Below are 22,213 nucleotides of genomic sequence, written 5' to 3'. Positions count from 1 at the left end.
AACTTCTTTGTCTTGTTAAGAAGTGAATACCTTCTTATTGGATGGGTTCAGATGTAGGGGACAATGCCCCAGAAGGGATGTGCATATCAGACGAGTGGATGAATTAGATCCAGCACAGAATTCTACTCAGGGTTTCAGCATCCCCATCAAACATGTCTGCCCATCTCCAGCTCAACACTTGTCCCACGATAGTGGAACTCTTGATTAGCTGTCTGCTTGACTGCGAGCACCTCAAGGACACGTCTTATTCATCTTGTCACTGGCTCAATACCTCGTGTATACTAAATTCTCAACAAATACTTGCTAAACTAATGGAAGTAGTGAGCACCTGTTGTATGCAAGACATTGCGCTAGCTGGTGGGAAAACAAAGATTTGGTCCACATGCAGGGCAGCGTGGCAAAGTGCCTAGTACATGGTGCATCAATAAGGGAGGCACCACAAAGAACAGAGATGGTGAGTGTGGGTCTTCATGTAAGAAATCAACTTTCTCCTTATGGGTGATGGAATAAGTGGGAGTCCAAAGCTGTCTCAATCCATTGCCTCTCTTTGTTTTTATTTTTATTTTTTTGCATCTCTTAAAAAATAGATCAACAACCCCCTCAATTTAGCTATTACTTTACTTTTGAAAGTCTTTGTAGAAAAACATCTAGGTTCCTTACCTTAATATTAAAACTTATTTGAATACTTGCTCAGGGTTCTATCCTCAGCACCTAGAAACATGGCTGACTCATGGATTGTGCTCAGTAAGGGTATGCTGAATGAACAACAAATGCAGAGAAGGAAAGGAGGAAAGAAAGGAAAGAAGAAAAGAGAGAGACAGGGAAAGAAAAAAGCTACAAGTGGGATGGGAAGGAAAGTAAACAGAAAAGTCCTGGGAGATCAAATATCAGAAAAATCAACCCAGGATTTAAAATATGCTGTAACCACTGCATGCATCCAGCAGAGTTTACATTAAAAACTCCTAAACAAAAGACTGCTATAAAAATATCAGGCACCACCACTATTAAATACTAGTATATCTCACCATAATATAACTTTTAAAAGTCTGGTAACTGTTAACCGACAGTAGTGTGCAGAGCAGACTTATCCTGCACAAGGGTGCTGTTAATTGAATGATGCTTTCTCCCCTCCACTTCTAAGAGGTTATGGTTCCATAACTTGGAAACTCTGCAGCTTTTGGTCATTACAGATCTTTACTTCATTCCAGCCGCACCGTCCTTATCCAGTGCTCAGTCTTAGGTCACTAACGTATTGTAAAAGAGATAGACGGCACACTCAAGTTCCCAATGAAACCTTTTTTTTTTTAATTTCCATAATATAACCATGGAGATTTTAAGCGCAGACTGTGGAGTCAGAGGGTTAAGTTCAAGTTTTGACACTGCTGTTTACTAGCAGAATGTCTTTGGGCATGCTACTAATCTCTCCAAGCGTCAGGTTCCCCATCTGTAAAAAGGAGATAAATAACAACACCGATGTCACAGGGTTGCAATGAGGAGGAGATGAGAGGATGTGTGCAAAGTGCTTATCACAGTGCCTGGCACGGAGTAAGGAACTGTTTCCATGAGAAAGGCCTAGGCGCCTGGCTGGCTCAGTCAGTGGATCATGCGACTCTCGGGGATGTGAGTTGGAGCCCCATGTTGGGTGTAGGGCTTACTTAAATAAACAAACAAACAAACAAACTTTTAAAAAAGAGCACAAAATTATATCATCTCTTCCTATCACTTCTTAATATTCCTTTCCCTTTTTTTTTTCTTTTCCTCCCTAGGAGATTGTTCTGTAGTGAGGCCTGTTCCAGTACTAAAAACTGGTGATGATTCATATTAAATTTAAATAAAAAGGTATGATTGATTGATTTTAGGCCAGATATTACGTGGGATGATACAACTGCAAAAGGTCCACGGCTGCTACAGATCTATAACACAACCGCAATCTACTACAGAACTCAGGTTTAAATAGAAGTCAAAACTACAAATGAATGAATGAATGAATGAATGTCAAAACTGTTCCTGTGTGTGTTCGTGTGCATATGTGTCAGAGGGGAGGCACTGAGCACTATAATAAACTAATAAATACGTAGCCTGTAAATATGCTTTCCAAACCAAAAGAAGACATGATGTCTGATACATTTTATTGCCAAAGCAATTTTCCAAGGCTATAAGTATAACGATTACCTGGTCAAAGCCTGCTTCGGAGGAATGCCAGGGTTGATACACCGTAGAAAGTCAACTGCAAGTCACACACAACCGGTGTACCTGATTTCTCCCCATGTATTTTTTTGCAGATTTGCTTTTTTTAATATATATATGAATTTGTATAGCTTGTCGACTGGAGTCAGATAAACTGGCCCCCTTCCCCATTTTTGCCAACTGTTCTACACGTAGAAGCCTACGGTTTTCAATTCAAATACTGGAAGAATCAAATTCTTGCCAAGAAAAGAGGCTACAGAACCTCTGAGTACATGTTCCTCTCTACCGAACACAGCTGGGAAGAAGTGGAGGCAAAAGCTTTCTCTTATCACTCACTTTTTCTTCCTTGCTGGAATTTTCCCCACTGTAAGCTCAACAAACAAGTTATCATTTCTTTGGTATTTATTACAGTGTTAATCATATATACACACAAAGATAACACGGTACCGAGTTTTGGGAAGCAGACATTTTTCTATATTATTTTCATTTTAATTATTTTCATATTAATTATTAAATTTTAATTTTAACTTCAATGTGCAAACCTCACTGTTAAAAAAATACAATTTTGCTGTGCAAAAGGACTCTGAGAAGGTATTATCACTGATGCTAATCAAACCCAAAAATGACCCATTTGCAAATTCAGTTTTTTTTTACTGAATCCAGTAAGTAATTGTAATAATAAACCAGAGAGCAGACCCTGGAGGAGGAGCTGAGATGCCTAAGAGGTGTAGTTAATTGGTAATATGGAACAAGACCTTTGAAGAGGTATCAGACTAAATTAATTAGTTAAGAGAGGCACAGAGTTCACAACTTGATTACCAAGCTGTTTGATTCCCTCAACACAATAGCCTTAATTTAAACCAACCATATGAACTTGCCTTCCTGTGCAATCCTCCCAATTATCAAGCAAAGAGTTGAAAATTGTTGATCACGGACTGAATGAGCCCACTCATGCTATCATTTTAAGTCTGGATCTGCTGAATATTTTTACTTGAACAAAGTAAAAAGATATCCTCAATAACTTAAATGTAAAACCATTCGGCTTGCTTCTCTATTTAGGATACTCTAGATATCTATTTTTTCCAGTGTCAAATGGTAAGGAAGACGTTTAAACTAGAAATCATAAACAGGAAAGTAAAAGCAAAGATTTTCCACTTGTTTTAGAAATCTATTTAACAAACATTTTTCCTAGGGAAGAGTTACTGCTGATTTTGTGCAATATCTTCTCTTGGCAGGAAGATGTTGTGCAACTATTTTGATGCATGTTGATGGAGTATTCTTAAATTCTTATCAACAAGTAGTATTTGCCCAGTGACTTGAAATGTAGCATAAAAAACAAAAGTTGAAGTTATAAAATTATATATACGTATATACACATACACTATCACATACACATTTGTGTCTAGATATTTTGGGAGGGGGGTAGGGAATATAGCTTTAATGCAATTTAATCCTCAGAATGTGGAATTCATTTTACCCATCAAATCCCAGGCATCCCACCTAAGAAGCATCCCCCCACTTGTTTTTACCTGGAACATGTGGCAAAATAAACACAGACTGGGGGATGTGGGTTTAGATAATTAGTACCTTTACAATCACTTCAAAGATTTAAGTTTTTCAACATGTCGCCAAATTTGCATCATTTTCGTCTTCAGAATAAAAAACGTTTTCAGAACCTCGAAGCAACAACCCTTTCTCTTGGACTAGAATCAACATCAACCCAGACATTAAGTACAAGGCTTATGTTCAAGATATTTTGTACCGATACCCATCAGCTGCTGAGAAAGGAAGAATAAAATATGTTCTAAAAGGGAAAACAGGGAGGGTGGCTACAGTAAGGAGAACTGAACCTGGACCCGAGGCTTATTTTTTGAATTACACGGTGAAAGAGAAAATCCACGAAAACCGGAAGTTGCCAGACGCAACACAGGGAAGGTGCTGCCCGTGTTGAAATTTCCAACTTTATGAAGGACTGACACGGGACCCTAGTCTAAAGGGAAATCATAGAGGAAAAGCACACCCTTGGCAGTTATATTCCAGTCTTCGTTATTCTTTACAGCTTTCCCCACTTGACTTTCATTTTCCTGGAGCCCCACCAATAGAAAGGTGTCAGTCACATGTGCACGAATTCAGTAGCCCCGAGAGGTCTCGAAAGCCATTTATCTATTCTTTTGGCTGAATTCCACTGTCTTTGTTTTGTTCCAACCTATCCCAGTGCTTTTTGTGACAAGCTCAATCCTATACCTTAAGGGCAAAAAGAATAAACGCGAGAGCTCCTCACGGTTTCCTTAATCCGGCGGCACAAGTACTACCGGGCGTAGGAACGCAGACGCTGCGCAAGCGGCGGGGCCACGCGGTACATTATCCGGCCGTTTACAGACACTTCGTACGTTCAAATTCTACTTCCTACGTTCAAATTCTGCTTCACGCCCGCCTCCCTGCCAGCCAGTGAGCATGATCTAAGTCATTCCTACCTTAAACGCACAACAGCACCGTTTTCTTCCCTTAATCAAAGAGATTCCAACTTCCCCTCCTCCGTCCTCCGTCCTCCTCAGGCTGCCTTGGCCGCTCCGAGAGGTCAGAGGTCAGAGGTGAGCGGTGAAGGGTGAGGGGCGAGAGGTGAGGGGTGAGAGGCGAGGGGTGAGAGGCGAGAGACGGACTCCTATGGCTGCTCTGTTATTTTCTCTGCCTTCTGGACAAGTTCAATCCAACTTGGTTCTAGGGTTATTCTACACGCCGTTTCACTCGGCATCATTGTCCTGACTCCTTAACTCTTCATCCACGGACATTTCCTATCCGACTGCAGCACCAGCCACCAGATAGCAAAACCAGGTTTTTTTGTTCTATGGGGATGAGTGAGAGATCCATGTTGGCTTCACTTCCCAGGAGACAAATGCCTTCGCTGATGGAAGAGGCTGCCCGTAGGACATGAGTTGGTCCCCGAGTAGATGAAGAGAACCGGGACCAGACAAAGAAGAAATTATGGTGTGTTGGGGGAGGGGGGTGGCATTGAAAAGGGAGCAAAGAATTGAAGATGCCGTTTTTAGCCTGGTAACTATTAGATGCCAAGGAGAGTCCTTGCCGGATAGAACCAGCGGTATTTCAGAGCTAAAGGAAACTGCGTCATAACCAAAAGAAACCACCTAGCAGAGCATCTGGCATACAGTAATTGTTCGATAAATGTCAGTTGACTCTGAATAAACACCTATTATAGGACGTTTTTATTGGGTGAGAAAACGGGGGTTCAAATTTTATTCCTATATATAAACTCCTGCCTACGGATATTAAGATTGATTTAAAAGTCTAAGACATTCCTGGAGGTGAAGGTGGTAGTAAAAGCTGCCACTCAAGAACTCCAAGAGCCCATGTCACCCTGTCTGGGCCCACCAGCATGAGGACGTGTCCAGGGAAGTCACAGGCCCCTGACATCTCACCTGGTGACCGTCTCTGCCGCTATTCCCACCGAGCAAATCAGAAAGGGACCCTTAGCGCCACAAAAGAAAGCAATGGTTGTTGCTTTTATTTTCTGACTTCCTATTTCCCAAGTCTGCTCTGCTTTAGGAAGCTAAAAGCAGGCCGTCTCAGAAGTCTGGATGTGTACTTCACAATATTCCCTTTATAGGAACCCAAGGAGACCCAGCTGATTTTCGCTTAAAAACAAACCAACCTCTCGTTTCCAGAGGGTTTGGTTTGGTTTGAATTGTTACCCACCATGAGGAACAATAGGAGCCGGGGCTCCTGTCCTTGAGCTGAGATGATCAGGCTTTTGCTTTCCTTCTGCCTAATCACGGCAGGCTTCCTGCAAAGTGCTAGTGGATGCGATGCTTCAGACCAAGAGGTTTTCTTCATGAAGAAGCCAACAGCAATATCAAAGTCTTCCTTTTCTTCTGGCCAGTAGGGTTCCACAAAAATGAGGACCATGGGATAAGGGATTATCCCAGCAAAAGACTGGCAAATCTTGGGGCGCCTGGGTGGCTCAGTCGGTTAAGCGTCTGCCTTCGGCTCATGTCATGATCCCGGGGTCCTGGGATCGAGCCCCGCATCGGGCTCCCTGCTCCGCGGGGAGCCTGCTTCTCCCTCTCCCACTCCCCCTGCTTGTGCGTGTTCTCTCGCTCTCTCTCTAATAAACAAATAAAATCTTAAAAAGACTAGCAAATCTAGCATGTCTCTCTTCCTTTCCATCTTCCTTTTTCGTTCTAGAAATCTGTTTGCCCTCACGGTCTCATTCCCTTCTGAGGGAAATTTTTGTTCACAATAAACGGAAGGGACTCGCCTGTTGAAGGTCTTAAGTCCTGTGTCTGCCTCAAAGTTTTAAATGTAATTTGGCAGATGTGTCAGGCGAGGGATCGTATTTCACAGACACACCAAGAAACGGGAGAATGCCGTATGAAGGGAACAAGAGCTTGGGGTTTAGTAGGCTTTAGCATACCTTCTTACATAGCTTTTTCTTATCACTAATCATTTGCCAAGTATTCCATAACCAAAAACCCAGGAGGCTAAAGTGAAAAAAAGAAAAAAAAGGAGCTGACTCACCAAACCAATGACTAATTTTTGTTTGCCTAAAACACACAACCAACCATATGCTTACTGCAGCTGGAAATCCTAACTAACTCACGCTCTAAATGCCCACACCTTATCACACCTACTCTATGCTACTCTGTAAATGTTGTTTATGGTGCAATCGATGCTGTAAGCAAAGTTATCCTCCGGCCTAAAAACATACATAGTGGTGCTTTCTAAAGAGCTTTAATGAACAGAATGGGAAACCGCTAAAAGCTGTCACTCCCAGGATCTGGAAATGTTTACAGGTTCACCCATCAGCGTGTGTTCGTTTTTTTCATCGTCAATACAGTAATGTATGTAACCAGGTTTTTTGGTGGGTTTTTTTTTTTTTGGGGGGGTGATGGAGTAACACTTTATTGTTGTGCTTAATTTGTTTTACATCTCATTTCATCAACTGATTGCTAATTACACAACCATTAGCTGTGTAAGTCTTTTTCTGTTCTTAAGTTTGAAATAGGGTGTATCTGAAGGGGCAGAGGAGAACTCATTTACAATGACAGAATTTAGTTACCAACTCATTAGAACTATGATTGTATTTTATTTTCAGAGAGGTAACTTAAGTTTAATATTTAAATGTCTATGATGAAAAGCCTAATTTCACTTCAAATTCTCAGAGCTGAGAAAGCAGCGGTAAGATTTAGTGACCCTGGGAGGCAATTGAGGGCGGGGGGGGGGGTGAGGGGCGAAGACAAGATCCTTAGGATCCAACTGGAGATGCCAAGTGTCCCAGAAGGCAGTATTTTCCTCCCCTCTAACAATTATTTAAGTCAAAGGAATATGAAAAAATTGTCCAGTCTTCTAAGGATGTTTCCAATCTCTTAACAGATCATACTCAGTACTTCCTGTGAGTAAATCTTTTTCTTTTCTACTACTGGGCTTAGTTCTCATTAGTATAAAAGAGTAACAAGAAAAGCTATGTGGCTGTTGTCTTCTCTATTTATATAATCATTCGCATCAATATCCTAGGTATATTTAACAGATGCTCGGCTTCTGCCTCCCATCCACAATTTTCAAATTCATTTAATGTGTGCCTTTGTTCGTTGCAGAAAAAACAACCATGCTCAGGTTTTCTTCCCAATGTATGGTAAATGTGTACTTTTATATTTGTTTAAAAATCAGCTTTCTTCTTGCAAATATGTTCTCTCTGGATAGGACCATTTTTTATTTCTAAAAAATCAAAAGCAATTTTTAAACTCTTTTAATTTACATTTAACTCTTCCTAAAATAAGGTGGGCTTTTCCTACATTTAAATTTTCTTGACGATCCTTTTCCTGTTAGAAGCAACTCAGGCCCAACTATACCAAGATTTTTAGGGTGTTTTGTTTTTTTTTTTCCTAAGATGTCCTTTTTTGCCTTGGGTTCCTAGCTAGCACTCTTTTCTGTGTCTCATGTTTTAGCAATACCACTTGGTAAATACATAATACTTATACAAAGTGCATCTCCTCAGGATTACAAAATACCATAGACATTAAACCCTATAGCATTCTGATAGCAATACGTCTCACTTCTCAGTTTGAAAAACACATGACTGTCAAGGTATTGAACTAACCTTGCTCAGTATGTCAGCACCCTAGCCCCCAGCATCCCTTGACCACCTTTCCCTCAAAAACAGACGACGAAACATTTCTGACCTAGTTAGAAATAACATCCACTAAAGCACTAACTTTCAACCTTTTTGCCAGCAACAAATAGTAAGAAACACATTTCACATCCAAAGTACATATGTGTCTAGATCTGAAAAATTCTCACCAAAAATATCTAACCTTCCTACATGATATGTTCTGATATTTTCTTACTACTTTATTCAATTTTGTTTAAAAAAGTGCTAGTCACGACCTACTAAATGGATTTCATCATGCTCTAATGAGTTGTTGCCCACCACTTAAAAACTACAATGATAGAATGAATAGACTTTTCCCATACCGCAAGGTAATGTTGGTTCCATATATAGTAGAGCAAATCTTCATTACCTTTGATGCCACTAGTACAGACTGTGATAGTTACCTGAGCCAGCTTAAAATATATTTTTGAATAACCTATAAAGAGTCTGCTAAACAAAATAATAATGTCAAGATGGAAGAGGTATGTAACCTCTTAGAACAAGATACTTCTAACGTTTTTTTGAGTCATTATTTAAATGCAGCTGTGCTAATTATAAATGAGTGTTAATTTTCAGGCCAGTAGAACATCTCCTTAGGAAAACCTTGTTTGTTCTTACTCCAGAACATTTTGTAAACCAGAATATTGTCTTTAACCTGAGCTCACAAAATTTTAGTGTATCTTAACATTCGAACTCGAGAATGTTCAAAAAATAAAAATCACGTTTTTTAAAAAAAATATATTTTGTAGTTCATCCAGTCACTCTGTTTATAAATCTCCTCGAGGTCTCATCTAATAGCAACAACGGTAACGGGTATACAGTTCATTTGTAGAGTGTTTTAAACTTCAGAAAACTCTTTTATTTTGTGAACTGGTAATGACCAGAAATCCTTGGATTACTGGATATTTAAAAAAACATATAATGACATTCGCCAGACCCAAAAATGAAACTTAATATTTGGTTCGTTGTGCATGTGACAGATTACCCAATCCCATGAAGAAAGCCAGGTGTCTGGCCTGTAATGATTGCCTGTATTTTAGAGGTCTAGCCCACCCCTTGCACTCCCCACCCCACAATGTGGAAGATATGAAATTAAAATTTCAAGGTAAAGGATCAAGCTATGTTCAGAAGTGGGGGTGTCACGCAACCTCCCTTGTGTGGCCGTATCTACTAAAGAACTGGGAACAGATGTTTATCTTTCGTGTACATTTAACATTTTGGCAAATTGAAGGCTTAGGAAGCTAAGGGAGTGAAGGACGGGCCAGGAAGTCCGGAATTCCTGGATGTGAACCTAATCTTGGTCTGACTCTGTTTTTGCTCTAAATCAATGCCAAACTCTTCACACCTCAGCTGCTTTATAGCAGGCAAGAATTACACTGGGGACAAAACTGTTTCCTGTGAACGTCTTAGGTTAAACGGTTAATATTACAGCCCTCGCCCTCAAAGGTACCTCCACAAAAGGCAAAGTGCTCCTCGTGTACCTTATTTACCTTCATTATATCAGGGAATCAAAATGGAATATTGGTGTCCTGTGAAACTGACCTTGAAAAGAGATCATGCCTTCTATCCCCAAGCTCACGTCCACTTTAGCAACGATCAGTTATTCAACCAATTAGGGAAGTCAATCATGGGATCTTACAGGTTTTCGAGGTAGCTATAACACCTGTGAGTCGAGCATTTTCCCACAGTTAATTAATACTTGGGCCAGTTCAGGGCCCTCCTCCTTATGTGTCCCTTCTCCACTGGGTCGTCAACCCGAAGGAAATGCCCTACCCACCCGGGTCTTGATTTGGCAACCTGTGGGCCAGCTCGTTGGTTCCTGTCCTGAAAAGCAGCTCCGTTTCCCATACCACGAGGCCCCACATCCACATGCGGCTCCAGGCTCCTCAAAAGGCAGAATGTGGTTTCACTTTCTCCTCACCACCTCCTGATAAAAGAGCCCTGGTCCCTTCGTGGCATTTAATGAATGGTCCTCTCCTCCTGGATTTGGACTTTTGGCCTTTCCAACCGGTCATTAACTGGCAGGAAATGCCCTCCTCGGCAATCACTATTGTGTAAATAGAGCTATAAACTTTCGAAGGCCCCGTGCAATCCCAGACCCTAAAGCTGCACGTGTGTGTGGGGGAACTCTTGATTATAAAAGCACTGCCTTCCAAATTAAACGCAAACCACATGATACAGTCCATAAAATATACAAAACATGCAGTCCAGTGACAGATTTATTGTGGCCTTACAGAATAAAGCAAAAAAAAAAAAGAGAAAGAAAAGAAAGAAAAAATCTATATGGAAAACACTGCTACTTTTGACCCAAAGCGCCCCCAAACAGGAAGCTGAAAGCAAATCAGCCAGCTGTGGCCTCACGAAGTCATGGAGACCAGGGCGCAACCAGCATTTCCTGTCACTGCTTGTCACCGTTTCTGAGTGCCTCTGAACTGTTTTCTTCGATGGCTAAAAATACGGAAATTTCTTTGGGGATAGATGGAAGGCCAGGAGGAGGCTTGACAGTGAAAAAAATGTGACTTTTACCCACCCCCCACCAAAAAAATTTACTTAGCGCAGGTCACACGACCAGTCGCTTGAATGCGTGCATTTTAAGGACTACAGGAACGGACCACATTAGTAAAATAAGCCTTTGGGACCGGTCATTAGCTAGCCTCGTTGTTTCCTGTTCATTTAGGATCGATTTCCAGAAGCACTATTTTATTAGTACGGGAGAGGACTGCAGACTCCAGCAAACCAAAGAGGAACTCACTCCTTAGAGCTGGTTTCTCTGCCGCAGCTCTCTCTCTCCCCATCCCACAACGTGACCTCAAAGTGCGAGCGTGGATGAGAGATTTTCAAGGGGATCATATTTTAGATCCTTTTATTACTATGATCACCGTCACACTCTTTGCCACATGTGGAGGTATTCTTGTCTTTTTCCAGCAGTGTGAAATGCCAAACCCTATGCCACATTGTTCCAGCCTGTCAGCTTCTCAATACAGAGGAGCTTTGAAAGGGGAGTTTTAGCCAGAAAGTAAAAGCATTTTGCCCTCCTATTATCACTACGCTGAGGCTCTCAGCGTATGTACAAATGAGTCTCCTCGGCCAAACCAGGTTTATCTGAGAAAGTGGATTCATAGGACTTGCCTAGGCAAAAGTCAGCACCCCCCCCCCCCGAAACCTAAGGTCTTTCTCAAAAAGGCCCTCTCCTGGGGGTGCCTGTCAATCAGAGCCCAGAGCCTGGCTCTCTCAGGAAGCTAGCAGTGCGCTCACTGACTGTGGCCTCTGTCTCCACCTGAGGCCACTGCCACGGGCATTCATGAAACAGATCAGGTTACTTGGCACCTGATCTTCCCCGTCCCCCACCCCGTGTTTTCCGTATTTGGAAGCCCTTAAACCTAAAATGTGACCTTACCATGTGTACAATTTTTCCACTTCATACTTCTGGGTGAGCTAAGAAGGTCTTTCTTCGTGCTATCCAATTACTTAGGAAAAATGCTCACATAAACGAGTTGCGAGTTTAAATTGTTCTCAAAATCACTTCGGAAAAGAATACATGCCTCTTCTTTGGGATCCTCAGCCCTCACAGACAGCAAGCATTTTGACAACCATTACTGTGCCTGTTAACAAAACAGCACCCACAACTGGACCATCTCTTGAACGCCAGCTTTTCGGAGGGCCAAAGGCAACCTCTACTGTGCCATGGGTCTTGTTGAATGTGTCTCCATACATTTTTAACAGCTCAGAAAAAGTGTTATATGGTACCTGAATCTAATCGTAATAAAGCAGCCACCTTAACGGCATGTGACCACCTCACTACCTCAGTTTGTAAAGCACAAAACAGGAATTATACTAAGGGAAATAGACCCAAGCTAATACTATACACAGTGCTTTTGTTTTGCATTGTTTTGTTTTCCCTCATGAAGGTTGAAGACTGCAGGACAAAAGGTGAAATGCAAGCTCTCTGGTTCTTTTACTCATTTTTTTTTTTTTTTTTTTGCTAACAGGCCACCGGCCCCCCCCCCCCAAAAAAAACCCCTACCCCCTTGTTTGGTCTCTTCATACTGCCATACAAGAGGAGAGTGCAAAGGCTGTACCTAAAGGCTGATGGTCCTCCGGGCACAAAAGATGATTGTGGGGGATCTGAAACGGCAGCTCTTGTCTCTTGTACCATGTGGACTATGCTTTTTGGATCCAGTAAAAAAGAGGCGCTGTTCATACCTGTATCTTGGTAAATAAAAACCTATGTAAATTCAACCTCCAAATGGGCAGTGTTTAACTGCAAATGAGACAGCTCCCATTGTCCTTTTGGTTTTTGTCTGTGACTTCCTCACTTTCTAAACCACGCATGGCACGAGGTGTCCGAGTCCCAGTATTTCTCATTGTGGCCTTTTTTTTTTTTTTTAATCTGGTGCAACAGTTTGGAGAACTGTTTCTACAGAACTTCTTGCTGAAGACGGATTTCCCTGGGACGGGAGGCGGGTACAGTAAAGGCAACTGCAGGTGACAGAAAACACAGCAGCCGGCTCGCAGGCCGCTCCTGGAGGACTCAGCCCTGAACCTGTTCCAGTTGCTTCTGTGGCCGCCACAGGACACTCAACCTAGGCTTCAACCTGCTTGTTGCTGTTGTTACTGATGTGGGGGGGGGACCCTAAAGATAGAGACACTGCTACCTGAAATCCCAGGAAACGTGTTCATAAAATCTAAGGACAAGTTAGAAAGACCAATCCACACTTCCGTCTATTTAACAAACTTTTACGGAGAGCCTACTACGTGCCAGGCACTGAGGATGTGAGGTCAGAAGTCCCAGCCACCTGCCTAATGAGTGACCTGGACATTCAGGGACCCCTGAATAAGCCCAAAGAAACGTTTCTCAAACTTCCGCACCAAGTGCAGGGGATGCCAGGAAGTTCAGGATGCAAAGAATCCCATGAGGACAATTTGGAGGCAATTTGAATGATCCAAAATGGAAAAGAGCCAGCAAATTGCCAGGCTCTAGGACACTCCTGTGGCCTCAGGAGATCAAATGGCCTGTCGGGAGTTTCTAGCGCCAACCCTCCGCATTTCTGTCCAGACTGCCTTTCTCAATTGGAGGCCCTTTCTTCCTGGGCCCTTTGAGTTCACCCACTGCGCAGGCATAAAACAAACTCCTGCCTAAAATGGGAAACAAATCACTCCTACTCATAAGCCAACTTAGCACTGATGGAAGTGGGCCTTGTGAGTGGACATAGTATTTAACAAGCGTGCCTAATTGATTCCTAAATCTCTAACCAGGCTCCTTTCTTCCCCTTCACACTTTGTTCTCACGGCTGTTATTGAGTTCTGGGATGACTATGCCTGAGTTTCTTGAAAAGCATCATGTACATACAGAGGGAGAAAAAAAATATATATATATATATGTGTGTCATATACATATGCATGTAAATATACATGTGGATATATATGTATATTATATTCACATATATACATATACCACACACACACACACACACATGCACATGTGCATTTAAATCAAGCTTCCTTTCATTCTTCCTTCCTCTTGAGTATCCTTTTTCCAAAAGTTAACTGCCTGGAACTGAATAGGTATTTTCCCATAATCTGCCAGGCAGAAATCAATGTGTAGCTGTATAAATTGTTCTAAAGTGACAACTAATTTGTGTATGCACACACGTGTGTGCTTCTGTGGATGTGCCCAGACCACTTGAGAATACCTTTATTTCTCACCTAAAAATAAGGTCCCTCTTACCAGACTGCATTATGCTTTCCATCAATCTTTTAAAAACACTGTCACTCCATTTAATACGAAGTAGAAATAAATGATGGATTGATACTGTGCTTTTACTAGAATGAGCTGGGAAAAAAATACCTATCTGATCCCTTTCAGGTCACATGGATGTCATTAACACTTGATAATGTCATAGATACCTTATTTATCCTAATCCTCAAAGTTGTCTTTCCAACACTGTCACTCGGCTGTCTTGAGGCGATATATAACCATTCAGGAAGATCAGGATGCCTTGGAACCATCTGGTTTCCTTAAGACCTGGAGGCCCACATGGATACAGATCTAATTGCTTTCTTTTTGGTCATACTTTGTGTTTGTCTGTTGTTTGGTTGGTAATTAAAATTAAACTCCTTGCTCCCAAACACAGTTTATTCTCCTAGAGAAAAAAAAAATTGTCACCTCATTCTATCTGAGGTACAAATTTCTATTTTCAAAGTGACAACTGTATCACACACCACAGGAGAGGGAGAAAGAGCCCACAAAGAAACACAACTTCTGATTTCTGTTTTCTGACATCACATACACTGAGAATGGGGGTGGGGGGGGTCCCTCTGTTCAGCCCAGGAGACATGGTTTAAGGAAACGCAATAGCACGCAGGGAAGAACCTGGAAGCAGTAAAGGTGACTGTAGCCTTGTGCTCTTTCAGACACTTGAGAGTCTTAACATGGCAGTGACCATTATCTACCTTTAATTACACGATCGGATTACTTGTCAAACATGTATTGTAACTTACTCTTGTGTGCTGTGTCCCAATCCCTGTTTGCCATCCTATCAGACAGCATTATTTATTTCCAAACGGAAAAAATCCCGCCCCCTTCTTGAATGTATTGTGCTATCAAGCAGGAGAAACGCAAGGTTGTAGGAATGAAAATCTTCCTCCCTGGATGGCTTCTCGCCCCCTTCCTCTCATCCCCTCCGTCTCACAGCTGAAGACAGCCAGGTAGAGAACAAAACTGTACTTCAAACTATATTGTCAGGTAGCTGCACGTGCAGGGCCGCAGAGCCTCAAAAGACAAACCCTGTTTTGTTTCCCCCAAGGTGTTGTGGTTACTTTTTCATACTGTAGAACTGGGCAGATAATCAAACACCTACTGGCCAGAAAAGCAAATGACACCAGAGCCTAGAGGACCAAGTGAGAAGCAAACAGAATGCAATTAGGAGTGCGTACCTTCTCATCTACTTTAAATTTTTCGGTTCCTCCAAGTACACCAAAATGTACTGTTGCAATTAAAAGCTGGGCAGAAATCTTCTCCTTTGTGAGTTTACCAATGATTGATTCTTCTTTTTGATTCAATATCTCGCACGTATCTACTCTGTGTGAGGCTTTGCTTAGGTAAAGGGTGGGCGCAAGGGAATACCAAAGATACTCTGGATACCAGCTCATAATCATAGGTTTTTCTCCCCCTGAAAAAGCAGCTGCTCTGAAAGGCCTGCAGTGGACAGTTGAGGAAAAAAAGATACTTTATAATAGTCCTGGGAATCATTAGGAGTGCTTAAAGCAGCAAAGGAAATTAGAGAAATGAAGTAGCTCTCAGAAGTAGAGCAAAACATGCAGTCACCACCCCTGGCCTCGCACTATATCAATTCTCTCTCAAAATAATTTTTTTTTTTTTTTCTGGCAAACCCCTTCACTGATGTTTTCATACAGGGTCTCTAATCTCATCACTATATAAAGCTGCAGAATGCTAACTGGCAATATTTTCCCCTAACGCCTCTGATACCAGTTTAGCCTGTCTATTCTGGCCCCAAGGTTTAGTGTTTTCACTTATTTATTTTTTTAAAGGATGCGTTTGGTCCAAAGTCATTCAGCAACAAGGCAGCACATCAGGAGGCCAAGTTTCTTGAACTGGGATCTAAGTCTATAAGCACTAAAAATGGGAGAAGTTGGTTTTGGTCACCCTCCACCGCCTTCCCCGGGGAACGATGCAGGATGCAGGAATCTATTTGCTCTACCTGCAGGAGCTCTCCTTTCGGATGTGAAGCAATGAATCCCCCACACACTTCTCTCAACAATGATCTGGAAACACTGATGCAAAATTTATTATATAGTAAATTCCACTGTAAACAGTTCAGTTCTTCCTTTCTAGGCACACTGCAGCACCTAGGCAGGAAAACTGCACTGTTCTTTAACAGGTGCAAAACGATCTCTTTCACCCCTTCCCAGAAGCTTGCTAAATATAATAGCAGGAAAGTCTGCCAGCCAAGTGGCTTTTATTGTTTGGAGAGAAGTAAAAAGTGGACAGAGGCAGAATAATATCAGCTGGCTGTGGGCAAAAGCCCTTTTACACTATGTTTAGGGAAGTTTCCATAAACATCAAGGCATCCCCCAAAGGTATGCATATTGGGGGGAAAATTTAAAAACAACTTTAAAAAAGTATTTAAACATTTGCATAGACAAAAAAGAAAATATAGAATATGAATATAATCAGAAAAATCTGAGGTCTCTGGTAAGCCTCATTGTCAATATGCCTTTTATCAGAAGGGGAAAAAAAAACCTCGGATGAATTGTATTAAGGATGCCTAGTCACTGGTACTGCTATTTCAAGAGTCTGCTTTCCAACCATTATATCAGTAATCACCCAGACTTATCGATTAAACCGGGGAGTCAACACAGAGAAAAATTAGCAGTCATTTCAAAATTAAATCTTGCAATAATTTTGTTTTAATTGATACTTTCCCGCGAAGTTAATACATGCGTAGAGATAGGACACCAGCTCCTAATCATAGGCTTTATCCCATATGTGGGGATCCGTGCCCAATTAAGCAATTCAGGAACATCTAGGAAAAAAGAACTCCTCTAAAACACACGACCTTAATTACGACAATACAATAAACTCACCCTCACTGTTGTATCTATACATATCAATTACTAGACAGGAGTCAGAAAAGCACACAGTAGGTCCACTACAGTAGTGTTAACACCACACAAATGAATCACCTAAATGTTAAGTTTCGTTACTCCTCTTGATTTAATGGCGTTTCCTTACCATAAAAGCTGACTGTGTGAATGCTAAAAATAAAGTTACCTTTTAAACAGTCTCCTAAGATCTATCCTCACGCCCTTCAGATGCCGGTAGTAAAAGCAAGCTGCCGAATGTGTCCATTCAGAGCGGGAAAAGACACCGCTCTGCAAGGAAGCTGTGGCACTGCTCACGATATCGCATGAACATGGGGAAATTAGTTGTTAAAGCATTTGCTGATGATATGCCACGCAAGAAATTCCTTTAAATTTATATATATATATATATATATATATATATATATATATGAAGAAGAACATGAAGGAAAAAGAAAGTAGAAGAAAAGGAAAGACGGAAGAACAAGAAGAAGAAAGGTCAAAGCCCTAAAATTACAACGAAGTTGCAAGATTACTTTTCCTTCTACTTGCCACTTGAAAAACTAAAGTTTAAAAGGCCTTTGCTTTCTGCGGCGTCCTAGGAAGGCAGCCACTCTCACAAACCCCAACTCATCTCCAGCCTTACCTTATGCTGCTAGCGCACACCCAGGGGCTAAGGGGTCCTGCTCTCTGCGGCAGCGGCGGGGGCAGCGGCAGCGACAGCGGCACATGCCATCTGTTAGCGGCAGAAGCAAAAGCAGCGCTGCGCGAGGTGGCCCCGGTGCCGGGAGAGCCTTTAGCAGGGGTGCGTACTGAATGCCGCCATTTTAAAGCGAGGCTCCTGAAATCATTAGATATAAGCAAATTAAAGCCCGCCCCACCTACAGAACTTCATGGCTGGGACGTGCAACCCTGCTCCGAGTCGCCGCTGTGGGGTGCAAAATGTCAAGGCCAGAGACACGCGCACGGGGACTCCCGGACGGCGGCGACGATCCCTGAGCTCCCCCCCTCCCCGGCGCTCCCCCCCCGCCCCGCGGCCCCCCGGGCTCCGGAGAGACTCCCTTCAGGCCCCGAGGCGAGGAGCTTTTCTTTGGCTCCCCAGCGCTGGGGGGAGGGGGGCGGGGGGGCCCAGGCCTGGCCAGGCCGGCGCGCATGGGGCACAGGGGGCGCCCGGCCCGGGCCTCCACTCTCCCCCACCCCCCACCCCTCCCGAGCTCTTGGTTCAGTCCGCGCGGAGCACTCCTCGGAGCTCCCGGCTCCCTCGCGGCGGCGGGCGTGGGGCTCCCGCCCGGGCTAGCGGCTGCCATGGCAACCCCGGCCCCAACCCCGCCCGGCCTCGCCAAAGGCGTGCCCTCCACCCGCTGGCCCGGCCGAGTCCGCCGCCGCCGCCGCCGCCGCCGCCGCCGGTCCTTCACACACACCCCCACCCGCGCCCCGCCCGGCGTCCCGCGCCCCGCGCCCGGCCAGCGGGACGCGTCGCGGGAACGGCGCTGCTGGGGGGCTTCGGGCGCCAAAAGGGCAACTGGCGCGCAACTCCGCCGGCCGGTCGAGCGGCGCGCGGGCAGCGGGAGCGCGGGGCTGGCCCTCGGCGGCCCGGCCCCGCCCCGGCCAGGTAGCGCTGGCGCGCCCCGCACCGCCGCCGCCGCCGCCGCCGCCGCCGCCAACGCCAACCTCACCTGGCTCGGCGCGCGCAGCTCCTGGCCCCCGCTGGCCGCTGCGGACCGGGCGGGAGTCCGGCGGCGGGCGGCCCCCGCTCCCGCGCCCACCGGTGCCTGTCCTCGGCCTCCTTCCCGCCGCTCCCAAAGAGCGCCAAAAGTCGCGCTCCCGCTCCGAGTGCGGGCACTTTCTTCCTGCAGGGCGCTGTTTCGTCGCCCAATGTATTCTTTGTGTGCTTCGTTCATTCGTGCGTGGTTCTCAGAGAGCGCCGCGCGGGCTTTATTCTCAGGGGGTGTGGCGCCTCTCCCCCCAACTCGGGCGGCCCAGCCCCCGCTGCAAACGCTCTTTTGTCGTTTCTTTATTAAGGGAACGGGGGACAAATCATAACCCTCAGGTTTTACAAAAGCGAAAACAAACAGAGCTCGCACACATCCCCGGCGAGGGGGGAGGGAGGCGGCAAAGTTTCCAGAGCTTCGGGAACTGGAGTGCCAGGGAGAAATGCCGTGTGGTTTGAAGCTGTACGCTTAGAGCCTCTTCAGATACGGGGAAAGTGAGACAGGTAATTTCAAAAATGACCTTAGTCAATAAATATATCGGCTCACTGAAAGCCAAAAAAAAAAATTACTCACCAGCTGCCTTCCTGGGACCTCCCTTCTATAAAAGCCCCAATCTTTTACTTCCCTTTAAGAACCTCAGACAGGGAAATGTTGGTCTGTGCCAATAGCACCCCTTTCTTCGATGGAGTTTGACGGGTAGCAAGAGCCCTAAGGTAGGGTCCCAGACACTTGTGAATGGGAAACGGACAAAGCCACTGCAATTTTATATTTTGATTAAAAAACGTGCATCTGGGCAGCTAAATTACCAGTTTCGATCTAATGCAAGTGTAATAGGAACACCAGCTGTCCCTTAATTGGAGCCCCACAATGATAAACGCGTGGTTTTATTTAATTTTATGAGGACAATTGTAGTTGATAACATACGCATATGCGAGAGCCTCGGTGACAAGCTCATAGCAATTCATGGGCTGCTCTCCTGCCATGAACTGCTTCACCCCACTACAGAGTTGTACATGCTCTCCAGAAAGTGCAGAAAAACATCGCAGGAGATGTTGGAGTTGCAGTTAGGTAGAGGAGCTGAGCGAATTCTCAGGCTGATAATATTTTTTAATTCTGCCGGACTGATCCCAGTAGAATTCTCCAGCTAATTTTAGGCAAGAAATCAATGTCTGTTTGTTAAATGCCGGATAATAGGAGTGGGATCCTAGTGGTTGGAAGGAGAACACTGGCACAAACTGCCCTTTAAATAATTGAGACACCCCTCTCCCCAACGCATTTGGCAAGCATTGTGAAAGTTATCAGGACAATGTGCAGGGACAGCGCCTGATACTTGGGTAGTCATGGGTGGAATCCTAGCCTAAGTTGAACAGAAGGCAGGATTTTTCTAGTAATTTGGGGGGGGGGGAAAGGGAAAAAAAGAAAAACTGATTCCTAATCCCCTCTGCCCACCTCCTTTCGAGCTTGCCAAATTACCTGCACTACTCTAAACGTCAAACTGGGCTGACCTGTAAGGAGTGGCTTTGGCAGTCCAGGAACTACCATAACTAAAAGCAGGAGGTGTTGGAAGGGCAAGGCTGACTTATATAACTTTATACCCAATGATCTAACAAATGAGGAACTGTTATCACAGTGAGTCAACAAAGGAGTCTTTATACTAAGCATAACTCTGGTCAACACCAGTGCGTTTACCTCTGTCCACCATTGCAAACCACATCTCCTGTGGGGCACTCCAGGTTTCCCTAATCCCACACAAACTGGCTCGATTTTATTGTGACTGCATTGGTGAAATAATTGTTTTATTATAAATGTAAGGTCATAAATAGGTCAATTTGCTAGCTCTCGGGATAGCATAGCTTCAACCTATTCTTTTGCTGGCAACGTCTGACCTGCGCAAGTTGCAAATGAGACTTTATTATTCTGTCTTGTCCACGTTGGAGAGGAAGACAGCCTTAAACAAATTTGAGCCCCGTAAATTGCCCTCCTTGTACCCAGGCTGGTACGGCCTCCACAAATGAAGCTAGGCAAATTTCCATGCCACCGGGTCCCTGGGGAGTGTTCTCAAAGACAGTGGGAAATTGCTGTCACCTCCCCTCAGCACTATAAAAGGGCTTATTTGCTCTTTAGGGTGGATTCACCTTGGAATTACTTTCCACTTTAGTAGTTGGAGCTACCCAACATTTTCTTTTCTTCCCCCTTAGGCATGATTGGGGGCAGGACCTGGGAAAAATCGAGTTGTGCACTGACTGAGCACAAGATGAGTTCTTAATGTATATACATTATAGTCTCTGAATTCTTTTTTTTTTTAAGATTTTATTTATTCATTTGTCAGAAAGAGAGAGAGAGAGAGCACAAGGAGGGGGAATGGCAGGCAGAGGGAGAAGCAGGCTCCCTGCTTAGCAAGGAGCCTGACACGGGGCTCAATTCCAGGAGCCCCGATGCTGGACTCAATCCCAGGACCCTGGGATCATGACCTGAGCCGAAGGCAGATGCTCAACTGACTGAGCCACCCAGGCATCCCTAGTCTCTGAATTCTTACACTTGTTCCCCCATTGCATTTTGGGCTAGTCTCAGAACCACTATTCCTGAGGGATCTTCAAAGGTAAGTACTCCCAACACCTGGATTTAAATTTTCAGTTCTGTCCCTCTGCCCCAGCCAGTCAAACAGAGGTGTACAAAGCAAACGTTTAAATACACTCAGGGAACACGCTCCCGTACTCTCACTATGTCTTAATGCTTGGGCATTAAGTAATGGACATTTACACAGACAGATGTAAGGCTAAAACTCTAGATAAGGATATGGCAGCCTCTCAAGTGACACATTCTTCCAATACATATAATTAACTTTGAGGCGGGAAAGAATTCTCAAAGTTACGTGACGGTTTACTAACAGAAGGATTGTTATAATGCACAACCTAACGAATGTTGCTGTGTTTTCAAAGATGCTGGATGGGTGGGGATCTTGAACTCTCAATATATCCTACCAAAGTTATCCTTTTACTCCTGTCAAGGCATATAACTCATTTATTATTCCTTTTAAAAGACTGTCAACGGATACCATTGGACATCCGGGCAGAGTCATGCTATGCCCAGAAGGTGAAGGATCTCCCTCCTCTTTAGAACCTGTAGAATTATTCTCACCAGCCTAGTACTATTAACAAATAGTTAAGTACCCTTTGCTGCTGCTCTGTTCTTGCAATGTCTCCACAGGCTGAAGCCCCACACCAGCATTTGTGGTCATTCCATACAGAACGCTTGGCCACTTAAGGGTGGTTGAATAGCTACAAGACATTGATTATTCATCCATTTCTGAAGTCTTTTTCATTCGGAGTTGGGAATTGGGGGTTTGGGATTCACACAAAGGTTCTGACTAATAAACGGGGTGGGGGGAGCAGAATTGGGTTGTCAAAAAGGTTTAGACGATCAAAGAAATGTTGGCTTCCAAGGTAAGCCCTTTGTACAATGATACAGACTCTGTTTCTTACAGAAGAGAGAAGGCAATGTGCTAACTAGTTGCACGCCAAAATCATTGCAAGCCTAGGTAATAAAT

At 44.0% G+C, this 22,213-nt stretch overlaps 1 protein-coding gene across 6 annotated transcripts in view; it reads right to left on the bottom strand.

Annotated features, from left to right (window-relative positions):
• Positions 1-18,762, bottom strand: part of MBNL3 (muscleblind like splicing regulator 3) — a 108,857-nt gene extending 90,095 nt beyond the window's left edge. For 5 of the 6 annotated variants that reach the window (XM_078065020.1, XM_078065022.1, XM_078065021.1 and 2 more), the window contains exon 1: positions 17,601-17,772. The gene's annotated coding sequence lies outside the window, so the exon portion shown is untranslated. Of the gene's footprint in view, positions 1-17,600; positions 17,773-18,630 lie in introns of those variants that run through there. The other variant, XM_078065018.1, reaches the window with a different exon arrangement.
• Between the last annotated feature and the right edge of the window lie 3,451 nt (positions 18,763-22,213).

Source organism: Halichoerus grypus, chromosome X, assembly GCF_964656455.1.
Source record: "Halichoerus grypus chromosome X, mHalGry1.hap1.1, whole genome shotgun sequence".
NCBI classification, from domain to species: Eukaryota; Metazoa; Chordata; class Mammalia; order Carnivora; family Phocidae; genus Halichoerus; species Halichoerus grypus.
This window is presented reverse-complemented; position numbering and strand designations above follow the sequence as displayed.